The 12,456-nt window shown below is 49.8% G+C and overlaps 1 long non-coding RNA gene across 2 annotated transcripts; it reads right to left on the minus strand.

Moving 5' to 3' along the window:
* Window positions 1–1,785: 1,785 nt before the first annotated feature.
* On the minus strand, window positions 1,786–6,563 carry LOC132653526 (uncharacterized). 2 transcript variants are annotated; one of them, XR_009591258.1, is made up of 4 exons: window positions 6,396–6,563; window positions 6,123–6,185; window positions 3,613–3,743; window positions 1,786–2,380 (listed from the first exon to the last, which is right to left on the minus strand). It is a non-coding gene; the product is annotated as an uncharacterized LOC132653526 (long non-coding RNA). The 2 variants fall into 2 exon arrangements; XR_009591257.1 differs by having other exon boundaries at window positions 3,613–3,758; window positions 6,396–6,562.
* Between the last annotated feature and the right edge of the window lie 5,893 nt (window positions 6,564–12,456).

Below are 12,456 nucleotides of genomic sequence, written 5' to 3' on the forward strand. Positions count from 1 at the left end.
GCAGAGAAAGAGATTTTTAAAAACATAACAAAAATAGCTGGGTGATGGTGGCACAGGCTTTTAATCCCAGCACTTGGGAAGCAGAAGCAGGCAGGTCTTCAGGTTTGAGGCCAACCAGGTCTACATAGTGAGCTCCAGGACAATCAGGACTACACAGAGAAATACTGTCTTGAAAAAACAAAAACAAACAAAGCCAATTGTGGTGGTGCACACCTGTGATCCCAGCACTCTGGGGAGGCAGAGGCAGGTGGATCTCTGTGAATTGCAGCCGAGCCTCGTCTACAAAGGGAGTACAGAGCAGCCAAGGCTACACAGAGAAACCCTGTCTTGAAAATAAATAAATAAATGTATGTATGTATGTATGTATGTATTTGTGGAGGCTGCAGAGATGCCTCAGTGAGTACTTGCTGATCTTCCAGAGAACGCCTGTTCATCTCCCAGCACCCACATCAGGGGACTCACAACACGTGTGTTATTCCAGCTCCAGGAGATCCATCACCCTCCTGTGGCCTCTGCAGGTACCTGCAGGCATGTCCATATGCCCCCCTCCACAGACACACATACATGTAAATTAAAAAAAAAAAAAAAAAAGCCAAGTGTGTAACACACACCTTTAATCCCAGCACTTGGGAGACAGACAGATGGATCTCTTGGAGTTTGAGGCCAGCCTGGTCTACAAAGTGAGTCCAGGATGGCCAGGGCTCCAAATCCCGTCTTGAAAAACCAAAAAAAAAAAAAAAGAGAGAGAGAAAGAAAAATTTGTGTATGAGCACTTTGCAGAGCACCGTGAGGACAGAAAGGGGCGCTGGATCCCCCGGAGCTGCAGTTACAGATGGTTGTGGGGGGCTAGGAATCAAATATGAGTCCTCTGGAAGAACATCCAGGGCTCTTAACAGCCGAGCCATCTCTCCAGGCTCTAAATGTAAATTCAAAACAAAACTGGACTGGAGAGATGGCTCAGAAGTTAAGAGCAGTCAGTGGTTGTTCTTCCTGAGGTCCTGAGTTCAATTTCCAGCAACAAACCAGGGTGGTTCACAACTGCCTATAATGAGCTCTGATGCCCTCTTCTGGTGTGCAGGTGTCCAGGCAGAGAGAGCACTCATACTTAAAATACCTAAAGAAATAAATGTAAACACAAACAAACAAAGAAACAAACAAACAAAAAAACCTCACCGAAAGAAGCTGAGAGCCTGGAACACAAGAGCCTCGTGACCCCCTGTCAGCAGAGAAGACACAGCAGCAACCCTAAAAGGAATGCCACAGGTCCTAAGCAAGACAGCAGGAGGAACAGGAAGAGGTTTTCCCCACACAAAATGGATTAGAGACCTCTGTGTTCTGGGTGTGTCTGTTCGGTGGCTAGCCTCTTGGGAGTGCCGGCAGACATCTATGACTATTTTCTGTGGAAGGAAGGAATCTGAAACAAGAAATCAGTCCCGGAAAGGGGACCCGGTAGTCAGAGGTTCCCAGCTGCCAGCGGCAGGGCCTGGCAAGTGACCAGCAAGCAATTCTTGGAAAAAAGCCCCAAGCGGCCTTCTCACCAAACTCGGGTGTGAAGGACCGACATGCCGCCACTGAGTTTGGGCTTGGGAAGAGCTGTATCCAGCCAGCCTCTGGCAACCTGTCTTGCTAGTAGCACACCCTTAGGCAGATGGTGGCAGCACGGTCTAGGGGATCTCTGTGACCACCGGGGCCAGCTGCGTGTTGATCCTCATGAGGCAAGAAGGAGATTGGTCCAAATCAACCCAGTAGCTGGTATTGGTTCAAACATCTAGAGTCTGACATCGGACAATTTATTTTTTTAGGCATTTAAATACAGTGCAACTTTTGGGGTGAAAAAAAGTTTTCTGGAAACAACTTTTTCAATCCAATGTGCGTCAATAAAGCTTAAGGCGGTGTAGGGCCATCTGGCGTGATCTTGGTTACAGATAGTGTAGAGGTCACCGACCTACGAAGTACATGTGACATTTCCCATAAGGATGCCTTCTGTTGGCCAAGAAACAATGCCCAAGATAAAGGTCTAAGGAGAAGGAGTCTCGGATAAACATTCTGGGGGATTTGGGTATGGCCTGGCCCTGCAGATAGCTCAGATCACCAGGCTATTAGCAACGTCCACTCCCAGCCTTCTAAGTGGAAAACAGGACCACACATCCCTTCTGTGAAAGAGACGAGCTGCGTGTTTGGCATTTCTGGTTCCCCCGGTGTTTATCTGGGAGCAGAAGAACCTCATGCCCTCGATAGTACCACACTTTGGGACAATGGAAGAAGTAAGGGGCTGGAGTCCTAGGACAGGACAGGGTCACTTGGTCAGTGATGGAGTATGAAGCAAGTGTCATTTCCTCTTCTGAGGTCCGTTGTCAAGCTTTCTATGATGGTAAGGTATCTGTGGAAGACAGAAGATGGCATCAGATCCTCAGGAGTTAAGACTTACCGGCTGCTATGTGCTGCCTGATGTGCTGCTGGGGACGGAACTTGGGTCCTCTGGATGAGCAATATGTGGTTTTTCTGAGACAAGGTCTCATGTAGCCCAAACTGGCTTTGAAATTACTACAAAGAGCAGCAGAGGACAACCTTGAACTTCTGTCCTCACCCCTCCACCTCCTGGCTGCTAGGATTACACAGGGGCAGCCACCATGCCCAGTCTATGCCATGCTGGGGATGAACACAACCAGGGCTTGGTGCATGCCAGGCAAGCACTATGCCACAAGCCACATGCCCAGCCTAGTTTCTTGAGTGTTGCTGACAAATGTAAATAATTAGATAACCACCACTCCTAGACACGGTATATCTGCTCCCTATGCCATTTGTGTCTGTAAGTACATGGGAGGCTGAGGCACAAGTTCGAGACTAGCCTCAACTACACAGTGAATTTCAAAGTAGTAGTCTGAGCTAAAAGTAAGGGCCCAAAAAGGGTCACTCACTGGCCCTGTGTTAGCTGATATCCAACTATAAGACAGGGCCAGACTGGGTGATCTCCCATAGGAGCACCTGCTGTTCTGACATCATCTCGGGCCATGAGGGCTAATTAAAGCCCGGTTATCTAGGGCCTCTCCTTTCCCCTCACCAAGGACAATAAGTGACCCTGGGTGCCTCAGGGGCCTGGATAGCTCCACCAGCATGTGCCAGAGGTGGTTATTCTTCGCCACAGTGCCGAAGCCTGCCAGATGTCACCCATCCTGCTTCAGAATCTCACGTGGCACCTTTGGGCCAGGCCATTGTCACAAGCACGCACTGAACTAGGCTCTTGGAAGGAAAGTTAGCAAGATCTCCCCCAAAATGACGAAGACCTCCCTCTGTCCTATCGTCCACGGTGCGGATCTGTCTGGTGGACGGGACGCTGCCGTTGTGGGCATAGGCTCTCCTTTCCCGTCTGCCCTCCTCCTCCCTCCTGGCCCCTTAGGTCGGCCACAGCCCCTTAAGAGGTTTCCTTTAGGGGGCAGCATGCGCCACAGCACTAGCCCAGCCTTAGGAACTCATGTCGCCCAGGCTGGCCAAGAACCATTTTTTTTCCTTGTTTTGGAATGAGGTGTCTAAGTTAGGGTTTCATTGCTGCAATGAGACGCCATGACCAGGGCAACTCTTTAAAAGGAAAACATTTAACTGGGGCTGGCTTACAGTTTCAGAGTTTCAGTCCATTATCATCATGGCAGAAGCACGGCAGTGCGAAGGCAGACATGGTGTTGGAGGAGAGTTCTGCATCTTGACCCAAAGGCAGCCAGGAGACTCTCTCCTACATTGGATGAAGCCTAGACAGGGGAGACCTCAAAGCCCACCTGCACAGTGAGAAACTTCCTCCAACAGGGCCACACCTCCTGACAGTGCCCCTCCCTGTGGGCGGAGCATTCACACTCCTGAGTCTATGGGGCCACACCTATTCAAACCATTCAGACTATTCAAACCATATCAAAACTATTCAGACACGGGTCACTGCGGTCTCCCAGGCCAGCCTTGTCCTGCCTTGGCCTCCTGAGTGCTTCGATTACCGCAGGCCACCTCTGTGACTCTCTTTGTTTGAAACAGTGTCTTGCTAGGCAGACTCGGCTGGTCTCAGACTCAGAGCAATCCTCCTGCCTCAGTCTCCCAAGTGCTGGGATTACAGGTGTCTGTTTACTGCTTTTCATAAGTACAAAGCCATAGACCTTAACACTATGGGAGGATCGGAGCCGGTGACCACCAAGGACTTCCGTCTGGAGGCATCCAAGCACTGGTCCTGGGGATTCCTGAAGGAGAAGCTGGTCCCTGGCAGTGCCTATCTCTGCCCCTCTGGGGCTTGTAGTTGTATTAAACTAGTCCCCACCTCCTGGTTTGATGAACTAAGCTGTGAGGGCAGCGAGATGGACCACTGGGTAAAGTTAACTCCTGAGTCTGACCCCTGGAATCCACGTGAATGTGGAAGGAAAGAACCAAAGCCACAAACCTGTCATGTGCTCATCAGTGCTTTGTGACATGAATTCCCTCACACCACACACACACACACACACACACTAAGTAAAAATTTAAAAATGAACAAAAAAGACTTTTGTTTTTTTTCCTTTTTATATTTCCGAGAACTACTGTTTAAAACAAATAAAACCCTAAACTAAAATGCAATGAATGTATTTTGAGACAGGGTCTCTCTATGTAGCCCTGGTTGTCCTTGGACTCACTTTGTAGACCAGGCTGGCCTCAAACTCACAGAGATCCCCCTCAGTGGATAAGAGCACTGCCTGATCTTCCAGAGGTCCTGAGTTCAATTCCCAGCAACCACATGGTGGCCCACAACCACAAGACTGGAATCTGGTGCCCTCTTCTGGCGTGCAGGTATACATGCAGATAGAAAACTCACATATTAAATAAACAAAATCTTAAAAAAAAAAAAAAGCGGGGGCTAAACAATCATCACTCCTGGCCTTATTTAAAAATGTAAGGCCTGTAATCTCAGCACTCGGGGAGACAGAGGCAGAAGAATCTCTGTGAGTTCAAGGTCACCCTGGTCTACAAAGTGAGTCCAGGACAGCCAAGGCTACACAGAGAAGTCCTATCTTGAAAAAACAAAACAAAACAAAACAAAACAAAACAAAACAAAAAGAAAAAAAATGATTCAATGTAGTAAAATGGTTTTTTTGTTTTATTTTTTAATGGTGTGTGTGTGTGTAGCCTGGGAGTCGGATCTGTCCTATCAGTGGGGCCCAGGGATTGAACTCAGGTTCTCAGGCTTGGCAGCAGGCACATCCAAACAGTAAACTGTCTCATCTGCTGTAGTAAAAACTTTTTTGAATGACCAATAGGACAACTGCTTCCTGGATCTGAACAAACAAACAAACAAACAAACAAACAAAAAACGGATCCCATTCTACTATCAAGAGCATAGTCCACCAGGATGGCCAGGGCTACACAGAGAAACCCTGTCTAGAAAAACAAAAGAAAACAAATAAATAAATCAGAAAATAAAAGAGGCATAGTCCAAGGGGGCTGGGATCTGGCTCAGCAGTTAAGAGCACTTGTGGCTCTTGTAGAGGTTTAGGGTTCAATTCCCGGCAGCCACACAGTGGCTTACAACTGTCTGTAACTCCAGTTCCATGCTCCAGGATCCGACACTCTCTTCTGACTTCCTTGGATGCCAGGCACACGTGTAGTACACAGATAAGCACACACACAAAACATTCATAAACATAAAAAGTAAATTTCAAAAAGCCTAAAAGAGCCTCGCTGGTGTCTTCGCACAGGAGAGACTTGAACCTCCAATTTCTGGAGAACCATTCACCTCCTCCCTCTCTTTCTCTTTTCCTTGTCTTTTTAGACAGAGACTTGCGATACAGCCCAGGCTTGGCCTCAGACTTTGCAACCCTTAGCCTCCCAAGTGTATTCAGCCAACCCACAAGTGATTATAAGTGTGAGCCACCGTGACTGCTGAGCTGGTGAGCTTTCTTTCTTTCTTTCTTTCTTTCTTTCTTTCTTTCTTTCTTTCTTTCTTTCTTTCTTTCTTTCTTTCTTTCTTTCTTTCTTTCGACCAGGCTGGTTTCGAACTTACAGAGATCCGCCTCCATCTTCCCACTGAGCTCTGGGATTAAAGGCATGCACCGCCACCACCACCACCTGGCCCAAGGTCTCTTTCTCTTTTAAATGCGTAGGAAACATTCATTTACCTCACATTCTTCAGGGCCAAAATCCAAGACCAGGCGAATGGACATCTATTCCACTTCTGGAGCCTGGTGGCCAAGGGCATCACGGCAGGAATATCATCAGAAGGAATAAAGTGGGAGGCAGGAATCAGGAGCGCCCAAAGCGAGGAGTCTGTCTATTCCTATGTCCCCAATAGTGAGACTATCACCCAGCACGCAGTGAGCCCCCAAAGAACACCTGAACTAGATAAGCCGACCCAGCTTTCCAAGAGGTACCAGCCTTCCCGGACTTCTAACCTCCCAGGCTCCTGGCGAGCTTTGGGCCAGACTTTCTCAGCTTCTCAGCAAGCTCCTAGGGAAGGTCAAAGGTGAGAGCCTGGTCATCCGTGCGCCTTCCACGTCCTGATCCCTGGAGTCCCCAGGGCCTGTCCACGCCCTTCCTCTGCATTCCTCAGCTCTGCGGTCCCCACCTCCTTTCGACACCCTGCGTTCTGTCTGAGGATGGAATGGGCTGAATAATATTTTCCATGTTCTCAAGGAGACCCAAGAATGGGCAGGACTCAAGACAAGAGCCCGGCCTGCCAGGAGCAGAACTCTGACCGGCCACCAGGGGGCGCCATGTATCCATAGTCCCCGCTTTCCGGGAAAAGTCCACAAGCCCATGCAGTCCTAAAGTGAGTTCCTTTAGCCTGTGTTGGATACAGCCGGCTTCCTGGACCCGGAAGGAAATAAGATCACATAGGTTTCCTTTTGCTTGTAGAAGATCATTGACGAGACCCACACGTTGGCTGCTTTGCCTGTATGATTCACTCAGCCCTTGGGACCTGTGCTTCAAACCCAGGGCCAAGGCCACTGTGCGCTGCAGCTGACTTTCAGCCTAACCCCCATCCCTCTTTCTGAGACAGGGTCTCTCTGCATGGTCTTGGCTATCGTGGAACGCACCACGCTGGCCTTGAACTCGCAGAGATCTAGCTGCCTCTGCCTGCCAGGTGCTGGGATTAAAGAGGTGGGCCACCACACTTGGCCTTTTTAATTTTTTTAACCTTTATTTATTTGTCTGTTTGTTTGTTTAGCGTGTGTCTGTGTGTCCCATGGCTAGTGTGTGGCACTCAGCGGACAGTTTTCTGGAGCTGGTTCTTTCTTTCTACCCTGTAGATTCCGGGTATAAAGTTCAGGACATCCAATGTGGAGACTTTACCCAATGAAGACCATCCAGCCCAGCTACTCCAACTTTCCCTCCCAGTAGCTGCGCCAGCAGGCCTGAGTTACTCCTGAGTTTTTGTTTTGTTTTGTGTATGTATACTGGATGTGTGGATGTGTGTGCGCATGGTGGGGGTCAGAGGTCAACATCCAGTGTCTTCCTCGATTGCTCACCTCTTTTATTTGTTTAGTGTGCTTGTTTGTGTCCACGAATGGGGATGTGTGCATGCCACGGTGAACCTGTGGAGGTCAGAGGGCAGCCTTCTGGGCCAGTCCTTACCGTCCACATAATTTGTGGGGTCAAGGCTAGTTAAGACAGGGTCAAGGCTTGCTAGTGGGCGGGTTTGCGGTGGGGTTCCTGTGGAGACACTGAGACCATGCACACGTGTGCTCCTGCATCCCTGTGGCTTGCCCTGGAATTCTGGGAGCCTGACCTCAGGCCTGCACAGCAAGGACCCTGCACCCTGGACAATCTTCCCAGCCTGCCACCTTGTTTTCTGAGAACCTAGGACTCTTACTTCAGATCCTCATGCTTGCTCAGTAGGCATGTAACTGGCCTTTCCATCTCTCCAGACCCTTTTCTTGTTTTGGTGGGGCACAGGGTCTTGCCATGTAACCTAGGCTGGTCTTGTATTACGTAGCCTGGAGTGACCTTGACCTTTGCCTCTCCCCTCTCTTAGCCTTCTGAATCTCACGGTTCAAGACTAAACTTGTTTTGAGTGAGAAACTTAGTGGAGGGCATCCTTTTTTTTTTTTTTTTCCAGCAGGGCTCAAGCAAACCCTTCACTTGACTCTGCCATGCCAGTGGGGAATCTGCCCAGGCCTGCAGATGGTCCCTGCAGGGGCTCCACCATGATGTCCACAGCAAGGCACTGGAGCATGCAGAGTAAGATTAATTGTTCATTTATTTATTTATTTATTTATGTGTGTTTTGTCTGAATGTATGTCAGTGAACCACATGTCTGCCTAGTGCCTGTAGAGGCCAGTAGAGGGTGTAGGATCCCCTGGAACTTGAGTTATGGTTGGTTGTGAGCCTCCAGGTGGGTGCTGGGGTCTTAACCCAAGTCCTGTGCAAAGGCAGCCAGTGCTGCTCGCTCTCCTCTTCTTCCCTCTCCCTTCCTCTCTCCCTTCCTCTCTCTCTTCCTCTCCTTCTCTCTCCTTCTCTCTCTCTCTCCCTCCCTTTCTCTCCTGCTATCTCCCTTCCCCCTCCCTCTCTCCCTCCCCTTCTCTCTCCTTCTTCTTCTCCCTCTCTTCCTCTCCCTCTTTCTCCTTCTCCTTTTCTCTCCCTCTCCCCCTCTCTTTCTCCCCCTCCTTCTTCCTATCCCTCTCTCCCTCTCCTCCTCCCTCTCTTCCTGTCCCCCTCCCCCTTCTCTCTCTCTAGCTCTGGCTATCCTGGAACTCACTCTTGTAGGCCAGGCTGGCATTCAACTTAGAGATACCACCACCCCGCTTATTTATCTTTAATTTTTGAAACTGGTCTCATGTATCCCAGGCTGGCCTCCTACTCATTACATATCAAGGCAACTCTTGACCCCTCCTACCTCTGCCTCCCCGTGCTGGCATTGCAGGTATGTATTCACACACCTGGCGTGATTTATGTTTAATAAGAGTACAAAAAAAATCCACCCCTGTGCTTTTTTTCTTGTATCTAGTAATAGAGTCATTGAATTGAAATAAAAGCTAAATTGCTGTTTAAAGAGAAGCCAGCATCAGCTGTAGCCTGCCCAGAGCAGTCACCTGAAAAACCTGTTGTTCAAGCAGAGACATCTGTTGGCACAGCCAGTGGCACCCCAGATGTGAGCCATAGGGAGACAGTCGTCCTCACCAGACTCATGACTTTAAGTGGGTTGCTCTCAAACCGGTCTGGCCAAGTAGGAAACTGGCTGGAGTTGGCAGACAGAGCAGCTTTGAGACACACTAGCTCTGGATGGGTAGGCCCAGAAAGGCAATGGTCTTAGCGTGAGTCTTAAGCAGTTTGGGGACTGAACCCAGGGTTCTTCTGAGGTAGTGTTCTACCACCCAGCTGAATTTCCAAACCCTTGAAGGGAGTCTGTGTGTGTGTGTGTGTGTGTGTGTGTGTGATTTGTTTATTTTAATGTTGATTGCGGTTTGCTTGCATGTCTGTCTCTGTAAGGGTGTCAGATCCCAGAACTGGAGTTGCAGTTGTGAGCTGCCATGCAGGTGTTGGAAATTGAACCTGGGTCCTCTGGAGGAACAGCCAGTGATCTTAACTGCTGAGCCATCTCTCCAGCCCCCTTTTCTTTCCTTCTTTACTTTTATTTTATCTTGAGAAAGGGTCTCATGTCCAGCCTGGTCTCACACTCACTAAGTAGTTGAGGATGACCTCGAACTCCTGAACCTACTGCCTTCACTAACGTGTTGACATACAGGTGCACCACCATGCAGGTGTGCCATCATAGAGGTGCGCCATCATAGAGGTGCACCACCATGCCTGTTTTTTGTGGGGCTGGAGTTGAACCCAGGGCCTGCTACATGTAAGCAAGCACTCTACCAATAAACTGCTATAAAGTCTAAAAAAAAAAAAAAAAAAAGAACCATTTTATTTTAAATGTCTTTTCCGATGTATATATGTGGAGGGCAGAGGACAGTTTTAGAAGCTCCTTCTCTGCTTCTAGCATGAGTCCAGGCACCGGTTTCAGGTCCTTAGGCTTGGCAGCAAACCGGGTTACTTCCTGAACTATCTCATTGACCCTGGGGAAGATTGTGTGTGTGTGTGTGTGTGTGTGTGTGTGTGTGTGTGGTGTGTGTGTGTTAGGCTGGTGGAAGATGAAGATGTGGCTCAGTGCTGGCTTGCTTTGCATTTGTTCCCTAGCACTGCATAGAAAACAAACAAAAAACAAAAACAAAACCATGCTTTTTGGTTCAGCCTGCCTCAGCCTCCTGAGGGGTGTGTTCATGGGCGTGTCTGCAGCTGTCTCACTTAACCGTGTGTTTGTTGTTTATCAGGATGCTGAGCAGCCACAAAGTTCTGAGTTTCTTCTCTTTCCAGAGTGTGTGCAAACACTCTTACTGGCAGCAACAGAAGTGGCAGCCTCTACTGAAGGCTTGACCAGTAGGCTTGGGGCCAGGCTTCTTGCCCTTGTCATCCTGTTTCGTAGCCTCACGGGGAGTCTGTGTAGCTTTGTTTGGGAGAGGCTGCCTGGCAGTGCAAGAGCACGCATCACCTTAGAAGAGATGCTCTGTATCACCCCCTCAGGTATCTGTGCAAACCACAGCTCATCACTCCAGCTTTCAGCCAAAGACTTGTCTGCTCAGGACCGACCTTCCTTCCTTCCTTCCTTCCTTCCTTCCTTCCTTCCTTCCTTCCTTCCTTCCTTCCTTCCTTCTTTTGTCTCCTTTCCCTTCCTTTCCTCTCCTCTTCCCTCCACTCCTCTCCCCTCCCCACCTCTCCCCTCCTCTTTTGTTTCTTGAGACAGGGTTTCTCTGTGTAGCTCTGGCTGTCCTGGAACTTGCTCTGCAGACCAGGCTGGCCTTGGACTCAGAGATCTGCTCGCCTTTGCCTCTGCCTCTGCCTCTGCCTCTGCCTCTAAATCCCGGGATTAAAGCCAATGCACCACCATCACCAGACTCCCCTGTCTTCTGTAACCCAGGCTGTACTCAGACTCCCCACCTAGCTGATTTTGCTTCTCGTGCCTCAATTGCTCAGATGCTGTGATTCCAAGCTTGTGCCAACCCCGGCCCCACCCAACCATCTGAACTGCTAACCATCTATCCTGGTCTCCTTTGCTCTGTCTCCAGGCATTTGTCTAGTATGTTTTCTAACTGTTAGGGTGTCTGCCTGCCTTTGGGGGAAGTGGTCAACTGTTTGTGGCAGGGCGGAAGTTAGAAAGCCTCCATCTGTTCTGAGGCAAGTGCGAGCAGAAGCTTCTTGGCCTCAAGAACCCATATGTCACTGGAGGTGTTTTTACATAAATGCCCAGGGACCAACTGTCACTGGGTCCTTAAAAAGCACTTCACAGTTCATCTCCCATGAGCTCATCCGCCCCAAATAGCGTGGGAGTCACTGAGGGCAGGCAGGAACCTGCTCAAAGTCACAGCAGAAGATGCCCCAGCCAGGCACAGACTTCCCCTGCTCCCTTCACGTGGTGACCTGAAGTGGCCATCTTCTGAGGACATCACTGGGTCCCTCTCCTGTCACCATCATGGCTAACTGGTCAGTTCTCAGGCTTTAGCCAACTTGATCTGTCTGGAACCTTGATTTGGTCAATCACTTCTTCCTTCACACTCCCCATCCCCTACCCCCTCAGGGTAGTCAGGTGCCCCTCTGGCCTGGTTCTCCACTCACTTTTCTGAAAACTTCCAGCCATCACTCCCCCACCCCACCCCTGTCTTGTCTCTCCCCCCACCCCTCACCCCCCCCCCCCCCATCTCACCCTTACCCCGAAACAGGGTTTCTCTGTGTGGCCCTGGCTGTCCTGGAACTAGCTCTGTAGACCAGTCTGGCCTCGAACTCACAGAGACCTGCCTGCCTCTGCCTCCTGAGTGCTGGGATTAAAGGCGTCGTGTGCCACCATGACACAGTTCTCTCATCTGTATTTCTTACGGACTGGCATCCGAACTGAGTCCCCACCACACTCCCAGCTGTGGGTGATGTCACCTCCAGTCATGGCTTCTGTAGCCACTGGATGCTAGTGCCACCCAGACCCCACCACTACCCATGCTTCAGCTGGCACCAACCGAAGTTCCCATCAGCCCGAGGGGGACCTCAGAAGGCGTCTTGTCTCCTCTGCCTCTCTCCCTCCCTGACTCTGTCAGCTGGATTTCTAAACAATCCAGAACCTATCAGTTCTAGCCATCGTCATATTTTTCCACCCTAGTCTAGAATCTGTTCATCTCAGGCCTGGAGTGTTCCAGCTGTGATCCCCACTGCTGCTGCTCCCTGCAACCTGCTCCGCCTCTTTCTGGGCAGATTCAGCCTCTGACACAGTCAAGCACTGCCTCCATGTCTCCTCTGCTGAGAGCCTTCGGGATTTCTGTTCTAGTCCAGAATAAAACAGGAACACTCGTGTGTGTGTGTGTGTGTGTGTGTGTGTCTGTATGTGGAGGCCTGTTGGCCAGAGGTCAGCCAAAGGAATCAAACCTGGGTCCTCCGCAAAAGCCACAAGTAGGGCTAAAGAAATGGCTCAGCAGTTAAAAG

Source organism: Meriones unguiculatus, chromosome 4 (assembly GCF_030254825.1).
Source record: "Meriones unguiculatus strain TT.TT164.6M chromosome 4, Bangor_MerUng_6.1, whole genome shotgun sequence".
NCBI classification, from domain to species: Eukaryota; Metazoa; Chordata; class Mammalia; order Rodentia; family Muridae; genus Meriones; species Meriones unguiculatus.